Raw genomic sequence first — 16186 nt, 5'->3', positions numbered from 1 at the left:
GGTTTACCCAAGCGGGGAGGATCCAAAACTCTAGGCAAGCAAAGCAATGCTTCAACCTACCTGCTGATGGTGGTGATGATGATGCGTTTGGAATACATAATTATTCCTCTTCCAATCCAATGCCACATATTGTTCAGTTTCGTTTTGTTTGATTTTGCCTCTCTGCCGACGAAGAGCTGAAGACGACGACGGCCGGCACGCGGTTGGATTCGATGGATCGCATGTCCGAAACAACTCCCCACCATTCGGGAATTCACGACTAATGTCGGTACGCGTGCGATGGGGGGAAGAAATCATCAGGAATCGCCATTTTATTTTATTTACACTAGCTTTTGCTAAGGTTTCGCGTCGGCAGCCTTCACCGATCCGAAACCATTTGCTAGCAAGCTAATTAATATCATTATGCTAATTTGATGCTTTCCTCTTTCGATTCTCTCTGCAGCGTTTCAGTCGACCAACGGTGGCTTATGAGTGTTTAGTTGGAAAATAGCACAAGACAGGTGAATTCGCTTCCAGTCTTGGTAGCAAAATGGACGGATCTCCCCACAAGCCAATCGCCTTTGGACCGTGTCCGAACTTGCAACCTGCCATACGAACACACAGTATGGTGATTTATGGAGCGCTTCGGTATAAGCATCGTAACTATTTACTCACATGTAGATATATGCGCTGTGTGTCTGACGGAGGCGGTCTATTTTCAATTAGCTGTGGGTGGGTGGAAATACCGCCGCTAAGCCGTCACGGGTGAAAGCGTTCGACTCTAATTTGTGGTTCCGCTATGGCTGATTGCGAAGGCCGCATGTCGGACGACGACTACGACGAGTGGCGATTCGATGGAGAGTTTCTCCCGGCAGGAATGCCAAATGATCGTTGAAAATTTTAATGGATCGTTCGACAAATGGATTGGTATGAAAGAAGACCTTTTTTCGTTTGTTTGGACTGGATTGATCCTAGTTTTCATTTCAGTTTGCAAAGAATTCAATCGCAATAATGATCTTCAATTACACACATCGATTATCACCCATCCGCTAGTAACATCTATCATTTGAATAAAATTTATGTTCATAGCCCCTCTTCATCCTCCGATGCTGTTCAGCTCACAGCCACTGCCGTGCGATCGAGAGAATTTCCATTCAAATTACTTCCTGATGTCAATTTCTTCGATCGATTTTCCGTGCGATTGTTTTTCTGCATTCTTCATGGCTCACGGACTTCGCATTCATCAGCTTGCGCCGCCGCTAGTCGTCTTCGTCTGCGCTAAATGCACTCGCATGTGTGATGTTTTTTCACTCTAATCACAGCTCTGTGGCAAAATGCAGCCATCAGACTGCAGCAGCAAACGGTACGATTTCACATCAAGAGGATATAAGAGTGTGTGTGTGTGTTTGTGTTTACCACTGGCCATCTCATGTTGGTCGGTCGGAGCATCCAACTTTCACGGCGTATGCAGATGAACGACCGGCAAAAATGTAGATTTATGTTGCTCGACTTTTTGCACCGCTCTGCGAAGTCTCTTCCGGAATCACAAGGCCTCTTTGCGGCACCAGCAATCTGCCCGGAGACTGGTTAGAGCGCGAGATATTTTTGTCACGCATCAAATGTCAGACATAACTGGAATCTTTTGCCGGCGTCGTCGTCGTCGTTGTCGTTGTTGTGAATCGAAGAGCCGAGAGATTTTCGTTTGATTACGATTGACATGCATAATTTATCTGCATTTGGGTTTTCTACTGCGAAGCTTCGGTGTTCGATGGAGCAAATTTCCATGCCTAGATGGGTTTGCTGATCCAATTGAGTCGTTACAATTTTCGTGATCCCACACTCGGGAACGGAGACGGACTGTGGCTTGGTGCGCCTAGATCAGCCGGCGCTGATGACCAGCTGCAAAACTGAAACATTGCATACACCGAGATGATGTCTGCCATCGATATTTGCCCCAAAGGTGTACAACGCAAACGCGAATTGGATTGCTCGCTTGTTGTTAGGTGAAATGAAACTGTCGGAGTTGAGTGTCGATTCGAACGGATTTGTTCAAAATAATGATACAAACTGTGCGCATGGATACGAGCAGATCGCTCCGGGAAAGAAACTGCATAAAGTAGTTTAACATGGACCGCTGATAGTGCGATGGCGAGATGTCAGTTCATTTACACGGTTTGGGCGAGGAAACATTGCAAGAAGTGATAGCTCGTGATAGTTGCTCTGGTTTACTTTTTATTTCAGACAGCAATTGCTAAAGCATGAATTGTAAGGAAAAAGGTTCTCGAAATAACGATAAAAAAATACGAAAAGTGACAAAAAAACTTGCTTGGTGATACAAATATGATATTATGATAGCTCGTGAAATAATAGTTGGCTATAAATGACATGAAATGACACAAAAAACTCAAAAGAAACATGAAAGTGTCACAAGACTGACAAGAATGATCTATATTCGAAAGCTGTCTCTTTTTCAGATGAATAAAAATAAATAGATGATATAAAGGATTTTTAAATACTGTAAGACGCAGCTTTGATGTAGAGTTTAAAACGATTTAACAAAATATACGAAAATAGCTCTAATATACCATGTGAAAGATTAAAAAAACAGATCATAGAAGGTACAAAAAATGACCAATACGAAAAAAACCACTCAAAAGTGAGATAAAAAAATAATACTCAAACAAATGGCAAAAAAGTAAAAGGGTATGTGCTTGCCGTGGGACTATGGTGGATGTGAAGTTTTTATTTTGCCTTAGCCATTGTATATAATACAAATCAAACGTTCAAATATCATACACAATTATCCATGAACATTTCACAAAAACCACATACACCTGTCATAAACCACAGCATACAAATACCAATACCCACATGAACTGCCCATAAATGCCTAACAGAGTCATGTAATTTTTCATCCCTTTTTGCTTAAACCTCAAAAACTTCTTCACATACCCGGTGCTCTCAAAAAATCGCAAGAAAAAGCTTTTTGTTGCTAAATTGATTAGAAAAATATGAATTTTGGTCAGTCCCATGTTACAAATAAACGCAAAACAAGCTCAGTGCTAAAAATAACTAGCATAAAATTATGGTCACTATCATAGAAATGCCAATTGAAGTATTAATAGGAAAAATAATTACCTTGTTTGAGCGCTATTAGCATCTAAAATCTTCCATTCCGCCAACCAAAAACGTTACATTTTCATTTCAGTTTTCACAAAATATACCTTAGTATAGTAAAGAAAGACGTAGTCCCACGTCAAAACAGTGCACAGATTTAATATGTATAAAAAAAACAAAGAATAGGAAAAAATCAGGGCATGGCTGAAAAATAATACCAAACATGATACCGAAATGGCACAAAAATTTTTCAACAATGGGATAGTACAAAATGGCATACAAATGGTTTGAAAACGCAAAAGCAATAGAAAAAATAATGGAAAGTGCATACTGATCCTTTAGTACTCGTATGAATGGACTTGAACTATTGAGAACCAAAGCAGACGGTCCAAAGCCTCTGCAAGGAGAATGGTTGTAAGAGCTACTATTCATGGCTATTATGTAAAAAGAATGGATTCACATGGACAATATAAACAATATAAACAACATAAACAACTTCAACAAACCAGGAGACGGAGGAAGTAGTCCAACGAACACTACTTGACCAGGAGATGAAGTCAGGGTTTAACCTTGACAGTATTTCTAGTCTGCCTGCTCGCCGTAAGGAGAAAGTGAAGCGTATCTCCAAGGCACAAAAACACAGGTACGCGGCACACCTGAAAGAAGGCCAAGGGATGAAGACAGAATGCTAGCCCTTTCGATCCTCTGGTCGGTCAGACCTGCAAAGTCGTCAAGTTACTGTTAAGCGGCAATGATCAGATGACGTCCCATCATCAAACAACAGCGCCGATCGTCCGCGCGAACAAAAAATCTCGGGTTCGCAATGGCGATGGTCCCGCGGTCCCGAGACACTATCGCCATCACCCTTGATGGCTACCCCACCAAACTTCTATTCAAGGAGCAACTTGGAACTATGCACGATTCGGTGCTAGATCGAATTGCGGCACTAGACTGTCTGCTACTCAGGCTAAGCTCAGGAGTTGCCATTTTTAACACGGCTATTTTTACTTGGCCTGCGCCGACAGCGAAACGGTTGTGTGGCTGGAGAAGACTATCCCAGACCTAGCTTCTTGGGAAGGAGCACAACTGCGTGTTTATCACGCGGATAACCTGCCGAAAGCGATCCTGTTCGCAGGTTATTTTTCGAACAGCGCAGAGATGACGAGAAGGTACTGCGATTCATCCAGAATCGGAACGACGATTGTATGTCCGTGCTAGAGATTCGCGTAAAGAACCGCAAGGTAGCAGCGAAAACCATCGAACTTTTTCGGGAGATCGAGCAGCACTTCTTACTAAACTACATGTTTGGTAAGGCTTGCCGGGTAGGCAGAACGACGCCCTATATACAGAAGGGAACTTCTGTTGCGACGAAGAGGAAGGTATATGAAGAACGATCAGTTCAGTCATCACCACCTACTCAACGCAATCAATAAAGATACACGCAAAAGTTGGGCTGTGCGTAGCCACATCAATAATGCGTCTTTCCAGAGCGTTTTTTGTACTGTTTCGGAACCAGTACAACGGATATGTATTGTTCATAACACATTTGGTGTTCTAGCGAATGTTCAATGTATTGGACGACTCAAAATCAAACACTTTTGAAGTATTAACCGTTGCTAGTATTGCCATGATGATTCGTACTGGTATTGGTAATATTTTTCAGAATGCAGCTATCGTTAAAGCAATGCTAGCAGTAATCTATACTGATGATTTTGGTACTAGGTAAATGCAAATATGAACTGATCGATTCACTATCATAAATCTGGTCAATAACAATTAAAACATTTTGCATTTAATGACTCTGGTTTTATTCATATACATTCGGTTCCACGCTATTGGCCCCAGCGTCAGTAAATTCTGTTGCAAGAAGGCTCGCTATTGGCTGTTTCGGTTGCTGACGGTGAATAGGAATGCACGAGCCTTTGATACTCACCGACTCGCGAAAGTTACCAGCTTTTTTTGAGCGCCCCAAAACTGATCCTTTGCCCAAAACCTAAGTCTACCGAAACACCACGATTTTGTGTATAATATACACATTCTGATTTCGGGCTTTGTCAATGTATTCATTACGCAACTGTTGCGTTATCCTTTTGACACATTTGTTGTGAATAGCCAGAGCATTTAGTGTGCGTTTTGAGAGGACACATCTGATGATGTAAGCTTGAACTTTTGCGTGTACAGACGAAAAATCCAATTTCGTCATCACTACCTGCTCAACGCAACCCTGCAATGAAAGTTAAGGTTCAGCAGGGCGGCTTGTAAGAGCTTGATGCCTCAACCACTCCCCATTTGCAAACCCGCAAGTGAAAAGCAGGCTTTGTTTTGCTCATATTCATCCTAAAGAGAAAACAGTTCTCTTTCCTCTTAACAACTGTGAGCTTACATTCAATGTACATCACACCATCTGCTGTCCGTGGAGGCAAGGCCCAGTTCTACCAGTGCGGTGGAGCAACCAACGAGCTGGGAACGGGTTTTTGTGCAATAGGCAGAATGCAGGATCGCGTGATCACTTGGAAGGCGATCAACGAGAGGATGTGTCTGTTGAGGATTAAAGGTCGTTCCTTAATCTACAGCATCATCAACGTGCACTGCCCGCATGAAGGTAGACCTGACGACGAGAAGGAATCGTTCTACGCGCATTTGGAGGCAACATACGACGGCTGCTCGTCACGGGACATCAAAATCGTCATCGGGGATATGAACGCCCAGGTTGGTAGGGAAGCGATGTATAGACCAGTGATAGGGCCTCACAGCCTACACACCGACACGAACGACAACGGCCAACGATGCATCAACTTCGCAGCTTCCCGAAGCCTAGTGATTAGAAGCACCTTCTTTCCACGCAAAGATATCCACAAAGCCACCTGGAGATCACCTGACCACCGTACATCAAATCAAATTGACCACGTTCTCATTGATGGCCGATTGTTCTCAAACATTACAAACATACGCTCCCTCCGGGGTGCGGATTTCGACTCAGACAACCACCTAGTAGCAGTACATGTGCACTCAAAACTATCCACGGTATTTCACACACGTCAGAACCGTCCTCCCCGGCCAAACATCCGGCAGTTGACCAACCCGCTGCAGAGAACTACGCGCGCTTACTTGAGGAGGCACTACCTTCCACGGAAGAGCTATGTGCTTCGACTCTCGACGATGGATGGGGGAAGCTACGCTCGGCCATTGAAGAGGCCACATCCGCGGCACTAGGTGTGGTATCGTCGAACCGACAAAATGACTGGTTTGACGGGGAATGCCAGCAAGCGGTGGAGAGGAAGAAAAGAGCTTGGAAAAATTATCTAAGCATCGCCACAAGAGAGAACGCGACCACGATTCTGCGGAAGAAGAAGCGCCAGCAGGAGGACAGAGATCGTGAAGAGCTGGAGCAACTGTTTCGGGCTAACGATAGACGCAAGTTTTTTGAAAAAGTGAACCAATCCCGTGAAGGCTACACACCGAGTCCAGATATGTGTAGGGACGTGGTTGATAGGTGGCAGCAGTTCTTCGATGAGCACCTCAATAGCGGAGCAACGGAAGGAGGCGGGAGGGAAGTTATCCTTGGAGTGCCTACATACGACAGTAGTGTCCCAGTTCTTGATATCCTGGAGATCGAACGGGAAATTGGGTCACTTAAGAACAACAGAGCCGCCGGCAAGGACAGGCTCCTGGCAGAGCTCTATAAACACGGAAAAGAGGCTCTAGCAATGGCACTCCACTGGGTAATCACTAGGATTTGGGAGGAAGAGAGACTACCGGAGGAATGGATGGAAGGAGTTGTATGCCCCATCTATAAAAAAGGCCATCGGCTACAATGCAGCAACTACCGCGGCATTACGCTGATCAACGCTGCCTACAAAGTCCTCTCCCAGATCCTACTCCGCTGTCTATCTCCTTTAGCGAAAGAATTCGTAGGGCAGTATCAAGCGGGCTTCACACAAGCACGCGCTACTACGGATCAAGTTTTCACTCTCCGGCAGATCCTTCAGAAATGCCGGGAGTACAACGTGCGCACACATCATGTTTTCGTGGACTTCAAGGCAGCGTATGATACAGTCGATCGAGACCAGCTAAGGCAAATAATGTACGATTACGGTTTTCCGGTTAAACTGACACGACTTATCAAATCTACCTTAGACCGAGTGATGTGTTACGTGTGCGTGTCGGGGACTCTCTCGAACCCCTTGGAAGCGCGCAGAGGGTTGAGACAAGGAGATGGATTATCCTGCACACTGTTCAACATTGCCCTTGAGGGTGTAATCCGACGGGCGGTCATCGAAACGAGAGGCACGATTTTTAGCAAAAGTAGTCAACTCATAGGCTTTGCAGACGACCTGGACATTATTACAAGAAACTCAGCGACGGCGGAGGCAATCTACGCCAGACTAAAAGTGGAAGCTAGCAGAATTGGACTAGAAATAAATGCGTCGAAAACCAAGTATATGATAGGAAGAGGCTCGAAAAAAACTAACATTCGCCTCCCACGGACGGTGGTCATGGACGACGTCGAAGTGGTAGAGGAGTTCGTATACTTGGGATCTCTGGTAACCGCCGACAATAACACAAGTAAGGAGGTCCAACGACGTATTCAAGCTGGAAATCGAGCCTACTTTGCCCTTCGCAGGACGCTGCGATCCAGGAGCATACGCCGCCGCACGAAACTGACGATGTACAAAACCCGAATTAGACCCGTAGTTCTCTATGGACTCGAAACCGTGACGCTGCTCACAGAGGACATACGCGCACTGGCCGTATTTGAACGGAAAGTGTTGCGGACAATATTTGGTGGAGTACAAACCGAAAGCGGAGAGTGGCGTAGGCGTATGAATCACGAGCTACAGACACTACTTGGAGAGATTTCCATTGCACACCTGACGAAGGTCGGGAGGCAACGATGGGCCGGGCATGTCGTGAGGATGCCGGATGACTGCGCGGTAAAATCGGTTCTCTTAAAGGACCCCACCGGCACCAGGAATAGAGGGGCCCAACGTGCTAGATGGCTTGACCAGGTTGAAGCGGATCTGCGAGTATCGAGACGTCTAGGAAATTGGCGACGAGTAGCCCAGGACCGAGTAGAATGGAGAAAAATTCTTGATACGGCACGAGCCACCCCGGCTCTAGGCTGCTGAAGTGATCTACACTCCTGAAGTAAATGGCGAATGCAGATAGCTATATCTGCAATCAGTTTCTCAAGGACTCGCCACTACACAAAGATCAGCACGCTTACCTACCTGATGAATCAACGGAAACTGCTCTTCATGACATAGTGACTCTTATCAAAAAGTCGCTGGAGTATCAAGAGACGTTGCTATGCACTTTTCTTGATATTAAAGGCGCTATTGTCAAATCCTACATTTCGATCAATACAGCTCCCCTGAAAATTAGAGGTGATAACACTGAAATGGACCTGAATTCAGAATGTGTTTTCAAGCAGAGAAATAACAGCTGTCTCTGCTTTGGTCGCTGGTTTTCGATCCACTATCAAGTCAGCTAACCCAGCTTGGCTATGAGATTGTTGGCTATGCCGATGAGGTAGTCCGCATAATTCGCGAAAAATGTGACGCAACTATGGCGAACTGCCTTCAGACGGCACTAACCTGAATTGGTGTTTCTGGGCAGTAAGCTAAATTGGACTACAAAACCATTGCACGGCCAAGAATTACCAACGCCACTCTAGTGTGGTAACCAAGGGTAAATGAAGTGACAACCCACGCAAAGCTTAATAAAATTCAAAGACTGGTCTGTCTCTCCATTACCAGTGTCATGCGCATCACACCAACGGCAGCTTTGGAGGCCATACTCTGTCTACTACATCTTCATGCCTCTACATTAGGCTGTCCCAAAAAAAATCGATGTTGAAAAAGTCAAGGTGCTCAGCCCTAAATTGAAAGATAATGTTATTTATAGCATTTTTGTAGAACATTTCGACTTTCTAAAAAATTGTTTTCAGGTTGCCCAAACGTGATTTATGAAAAAATGACTTTTTTCAGCTATAAACCCACTCTTTTGCACTTTTTTCAACTCTGTTCGATTCCTAAATTTTTCCATATATTTTTTTATTTTTGTGGGATTGTTTTTGAATATTTTGCATGGTTAGGTTCAGCATCGCATTCAATTATTTGACTCACAGAGCTCATTGAACATTACAAAAAAGTGAATTTTTCTTATAATTTTCAGATAAAACCCTTCAAAACACACATAAAATTTTTTTTTGATCAAGAACTGAAATTTTTTCTGCAAAGCGGGATCAAGACGAAAATTTAAATAAAAAAAGATCCTTGATATCTTATCGGGGGGCTGAGATATTGGCGTTTTTACATGTAATAGAAAACTATGCATTTTGTCAAGAATGCCACTAAAGCTCAATATCTCCATTGCACAGTATTTTATTTTACCGTTTGTGCGTATAATTTCCTAAATAGTGATTCGAATGATGATTATAGCCATAAGGTATGTTCGGAGGAGTTTCAGAATATTTAAAAATGCATCTTTTAATGTTAAAAGATTGGTGATAAATCCACCTATGAGTGAAATAAAAAATTTACTTTTTAATCAAAATAAGATAGACGCACGGTGTCCTCGACAAAGTTTTAGGTTATATTAAAACAAGAAACTTTACCGAAGACATCATGTTTCTATCTCTCATATATTACGAGCACCATTGAGTTTTCAAATAGAAGGCACGAAAAATCACAATTTTCGTTCTAACTTTTTTCACAAATTTTTCCGAATTTTCAAACCTTCTACTAAGTTATCAGCCATCTGAAAATACATTTGTTTTCTAAACATTGTTGTTTTTTATCTCCCAAAATAAAACAGTAATTCAACATATTTGTTAAAATCACAATCCATCACATATAAAAATGCCAATATCTCTGCTCCCCGATTAGATATCAAGTATCTTTTTGCATGTAAACTTTCGTCATAAATCCCGCTTTGCAATTAAAATTTCAGTTCTTGATCACAATTTTGTTTTATTTGTGTTTTGTAGGGTTTTATCTAAAAATTATTAGAAAAATTATTTTTTTTTGTGATGTTTAATAGGCTCTGGGAGTCATAAAACTGAATGAAATGCTGAACCAAACCATGCAAAATATTCGAAAGTAACCCCACAAAAATAAAAAAATATAAAATATAAAATATATTGTAGCTGAAAAAAGTCATTTTTTCATAAATCACATTTGGGCAACCTGAAAACAATTTTTTTAAAAGTCGAAATGTTCTACAAAAATGCTGTAAAAAACATTATCTTTAAATTTAGGGCTGAGCACCTTGACTTTTTCAACATCGATTTTTTTTGGGACACCCTACTCTACATCTTCATGTAAAGAAAGAAGCAAAATAGAACAATCTTCGAAGGCGATCATCTACGTAGGTCATCTTCGCATTCTAAGGGAGTTTAAATTCGCACCCTTAGTCACCACAATATCAGACTGCATGGCAGTTCAGAACATTCTCGACGTTTCATATAAAGTGTTTCGCCTTATGTGGAGCAGGGATGGTCTTCCATCGCAATGCTTATGTACATATGGTTTGAAAATAGGATTCAACACTGGCTCCGGAGTTTATTGGTTCAGTGTTCAGGAAACTATTTCAATGGGTATATGGGTTACTGTTTTTCAAGCAGAAGTATATACTCATCGGCATTCTCTCGTCCAGCCAAGCTGCACTATTGGCACTTAAGTCCTTAAAATGTGCGTCCAAATTAGTTTGAGAGTGCAGTGCAGCACTACGGGAGTTATCCCGGCAGAATTAGGTTCGACTGTATTGGGTACTTGGACACTGTGGTATCGTGAGCAATGAAAATGTTGACTACCTCGCAAGACAAGGATCAGCGCAGGAATTGATTGACCCTGAGCCATTTCAGGGTACCTCCAAATCCGCCGTCAAGCGCAAACTTAAAACATGGAAACAGGGCCAGGCTGGGGAAATGTACTGGTATGCTACAGCATTTACACGGCAGTAGCAAGATTTTTGTGATTACCATTGTGGAATGAAACACTACGCGACAGTAGCCGCTCCCGAAGTTTCATACGATCTGCTTTTATCGCTTGCTTTTTCCACGAATTCAGCATGGACTCTCTTGCTTACTTCTCTTTATATTGTTGTCATTGTAAAGACAATCTCTAGCTCATGTGTTATTGACTGTAGCTGTCTGCATTTATTTCGAATTGAAGTGGAATCTATTTACTTATCATCCTACTTTTGCTCAAATATGCTAAATTTGAATGAAACTTTTGCTACAGCGAGCTCTTTTCGAAAGAAAAAGTTTAGAAGTTTACCCATTCCCCGTCGGTGATGAAGATCACAGTTTGAAAACTTTACTGGAACATTCCAACGATGAAGTTATTTAATACAGTTAGAGAAAAGATTGATCTTCGATGTGCTATACACTAAGGTCGCTTTTTACGCGATTTTTTTACGCGGATTCCAGAATTTACGCGGTATTTTTTTTGCGCGGATTGCGGTTTCTCTTCACTCGGATTGCAGAATTAACGCGGTTTTTTTACACGGATTCCGGAATTTACGCGGTTTTTTTTACGTGGCACGTATCCCACGCGTAAAAAACGCCTTAGTGTATATAGTGTAGTTGATGTAGTTGATGAGTAGTAAGAGTTGGGAGGATATTGAAAAGGCAAAATTATATAACTCTTCGCGAGGTGAGGCTTGATAAGTGTATAACGGATGTAGCTTTCACAAGCATTCGTGTTTCGAGTTACAACCAGTCTAGATCCCAACTAGCGACACAGGTATTTAGATCCAAAATTGATGATATCACAGTGCAACAATTTTTTTGCCTTGGCTTCTATGCATGATTTTGTCATGTATTTTGACGCAAAAACGAATTCCTCCAAGTTTGAAAACGTTCCACCTTAAAGGGCAACAGTGGACCCCCCCCCGCCTCGCAAAAGGGGGATGATCATGTTAAGACAAATTGTAATTGTATCTTTACATATTTTAGTATTGTAGGGGAATTGGGGCAAAATTTACTTGTTGCTGACAATTTCGATTTGAACCTTTTTTACTCAATATAAGACATAATTTGACCACCACTTTTAGACATTCACGCATTACCATTAATGCTCATACATACTCGATATTACTTCGCTTTTGGAAATATACTAAAACCATGCCAAAACCGTTTTCGTAGAATCACCGTTTTGAGCTCAGTTTTTGTCCGATTTAAGATCTGTTGGACAAACTTTTACAATTTTTGGCTTATTAAATATCGAAAATTTCCGATTTCTCAAAAATTCAAAATGGCGCCACTGTTGCCTCTTTAGGTAAAACGTGTTCAAACTCGGAGGAGTTTGTTTTTGCGTCAAAATACATGAAAAAATCATGCATAGAAGCCAAGGCAGAAGAAAAAGTAATTTTTTGTTGCACTGTGTATTTTGCGGCAGTACAGTCAAACCTGTTTTTGTACGACATTCTTTTGTGCAAATTTTTACGCGCCTACTTTTTTCGTGCGGTATATGAAAAAGGACCACATCCGACAAGAATTCCAGGCGTTTAGTTTTTCCGATCCTTGGAATGAATTTCAACGCATTACATAAGTGTTGCGTCAAAAAATACCATTCGAGCCAGTTTTACGACGGAGCGTTTGTTAAAAAAGTTACGTTTATCAATCAGATGTTTTAAAATTGTTCTCCTGGGTATTCTAAATCAGAATCATCAACTTTCGAGTTATTTTTGACTGAGAATTTTTTTAAGCGGTCCCTATCCACCGTGTAAGAAAAGATGTTTTCAATAATGTTTCGAAAACATTGTTCTATAGCTGCACGTGAAGCTTCAAATCATTTTGTTTTTATGCGATTCATTTTATGCGGTTCCTATCCCTCGCACAAAAACAGCTTTGACTTTATATAGAAATTGTAAATTTTCCATTTTATTACTGTGCTAAACTGTCGCGTTATATCTAATTATTGTCATTCGCAGAATGTGACAGTCAAGAGGTCGAAAATAGAGAAGCGTACAGTTGAACGCTGCTGTCGAAGTCTGCAAGAGAGGCAACAGTACTTTTCGATGCGGTGTCATGGAAATATGTCAACTGTTCGACACACTGCACAGGGCTGCAAACAAACTAAACAGTTTACTCTGCTATAACCAAGAAGCTTCTCGGTCTAAAGCGTGGTAAACTACGTCTCTACAAAAGAGTTTTTACCGGACACTACCCTGCTCTCTGTATGATTGCCCCTTCTGCAACTTTGCAGTTGAAACGTCAGCTCACCTGCTTTATCAGTATGAAGCTCTTCGACATACAAAAATAACATGACGATGGATTAACACGAGAAAAAAAAACAAAAATGGCTCAACGAGAAAATACACGTCGTTGAGAGTTAAAAATTCTGGTGTATTGGACCAACACAATTTCTCCGTGGGACAATTTTAGATAGAGTATCTATTACCGATGTAGAAAGTTTACATGGGAAAAACAAAAAAAAAAAAAAAAAAAAAACAAAACTTAAAACTTTAGTAACAACATTGGTTATATCTATGTTTATAGTTATCTAAAGTGACATAAAGATTAAGAGCAATTTTTCATGACCAAAATTTAATGTTGTGCTCACGGTTGGTAAGGGAAAAAAGGAAGGAAGTGTTACAATCGTTGTGGCCAGAGACCGAGTTTACTGTGTCACCGGAGAGTAACAAGACTTACGTACTCTTACCCTTTCTGCTACTAAATATAAATGCTCTTGTTTAATAGCCTCGTTTTTTTATATTAGGGAATTAGAATTACGTTGTCCATTGATGTGAACTTTTGTAATAAATAGCCTCGTTACTTACCCTGCAAAGCATCGGAAGTTGTAACTACCTGGAGAGTTGTTCATTCAACTGTATGGGAATTTTTTCTGAAATTTAGCGTGAGAGAATGGCCAAGTATGGGGATAGAAGGAAGCCTGAAAATAAACCCATGCGTATAAGTTCACCCTACAACAAATGGTCTGATTCTACTAGCATTCGAACTCATGACCAATCGCACGTCAAAGCGGACTTTGTAAGTTCAGGGCTACGGACTGACCTAAAACTGTCAAGAAAAGATATCAATGAAAAACCATCCACTTATGTTTTTTTTGCAGCATTCAATTTGAAGAACTTGTTTGTATAGAACATTAAGATTCAACGCAAGAATTACACTAGAAATAGCACGAAAGTTTTTCGAAAATAGTACAGAAAAACCATGATACAATAATCATTCAAAGATTAATACGGGAATGGCTTAATACAAAATCGGTGTGAAAAAGACACAGAAATTTTCAGAAAATAACTCAAAAACAATACCAATATGACGCTATAGATTCAAAAGAGGATGCGGGAAAAAAAACGGGGAATGACGCAAAAATGACACATAAATCGGTCAAAAATGATACTGAAATCGTCCTAAATGAAAATGACGCAAAGATAAAATGTAAACAAAAGCATTAGTAGATATTTTCTATATGAGAAGTGTTCAGTTAAATGTTGATCTAGGGATCTTTAGACCATCACACAGCCCCCCCCCCCCCCTCTTGAAAGTCTCCTAGACCTCCTCTCATAGAATTTCCAATAGAATGATTGTGTTAAATGGCCATTCCATAGTTCTCCTCTAGTTCAAGCAGTAAATGTGGAGTTGACAATTGAAAAATTTACTAACAAGGGAAACCGTTAATTAGAAACGAGAAATATAGTCCAGCAGGTGTAACTCGAACCCACAACTTCTAATCTCCGATTGCACCGCCGCAAGATGTATAACTCGGCCTCGCTAAATAGCTATTTAATAGCGTCAACTCCACATTTACTGTTTGAAACAGAAATAAAAATATCTTTATATAGTCATTAAAAATAAGAAAGTTCTCCTCTAGACTACACGTAGGATCGCGTCTCATGTTTATTCCGTTAATTGATTAAGTTTTACTAAAAAGATCAGTATTGATACTATAGTTAAAATTTTCAATTAATCACACAATATTGAATATAATCATTTCAACCCGTTTTTCGATTTTTGAACCCACCTCCACCCCACCCTCTCCTAGACATTTTTCTTAGAGCAAAGTATTCGACACATCACTTTTCAACATAAACTAGTAACTCCCTCTTGAGTATTAATTGTATAAGGAAATAATTTTCCAAATACGACACGATTCGATTCGCTGACTTTAAATTACCCGCTTGTTTCAAACACGTGTCAATATTCTAGATAAAGACAGAAAAAAAGGGAAAGAATCGCACCCCTCCTTCGTTCGTTGATTTCCCGAGCAATTAAGATATAACATCAGCGCCCATTCAGGGTTCCCCCAGCAAAAATGCGGTCTCCAAGAGCTTCCAAGCTCGCAATAATTGATCCAATTTTCTTTTCATACTCCACATGGAGAACGCATGCGCTAGCCATCGTTCAACGTCACCGCGGCACTTGGATGACTCCACTTCCTGATTCACTGCCACAGCGGGCCGACTGTAGAACATCCAACCGACAGTAATTTACCATTGCCTAGCAAGGAAACAGCGAGACTAATTGGCGCTAAGTACTTAGCTGTCTTTCCCACTCTCCCAGACCCAGACTTCCGAGTGGGAGTCCTTCGCTCGGTTCGTCGCTGGGACCGTTCAAGTCACCGGAGGTCGATTTGCGCCGATAAATCACATGTCAAAAAACCGCACAGAATATAACACACGGATAATTAGCTCTGATGCATAACAAACGCAGATCTGTGACCAACCACTCATCAGTGTCAGTTCATAAAGTGTACATCATCGTGTGATCGAGATCAGGCGAGATAAGCCAGCCTCAATTAGCACCTTGCTAGGGTAGTAACTAAGTATACAAAGTAATCTCCTCCGCCCATACACGAAAAAAAGCAAACTAAACTTGACTAGTCGGGTCGATCGATGCGACTTCACTCACTACCCACATGGTAGGAGAAAACCGAAGAGTGTCAAGTGGAAGTCACGTCAGGTGCTTCATTCACTCTCGTTTGTTCTGTTCGGTGCCATTCGTTGTCTAGGTAATTGCAGTTGCCCCTGGGTGAAGAGCGACCGGCACCCGTGAGGGTACTAGCCGCGTGATGCTGCATTAACTTGTTGCGGTGTCGAGCGGGAGATAAATATGTTAATA

The sequence above is a fragment of the Wyeomyia smithii genome, chromosome 3 (assembly GCF_029784165.1).
Source record: "Wyeomyia smithii strain HCP4-BCI-WySm-NY-G18 chromosome 3, ASM2978416v1, whole genome shotgun sequence".
NCBI classification, from domain to species: Eukaryota; Metazoa; Arthropoda; class Insecta; order Diptera; family Culicidae; genus Wyeomyia; species Wyeomyia smithii.
Note: the sequence above shows the minus strand (reverse complement) of the source record.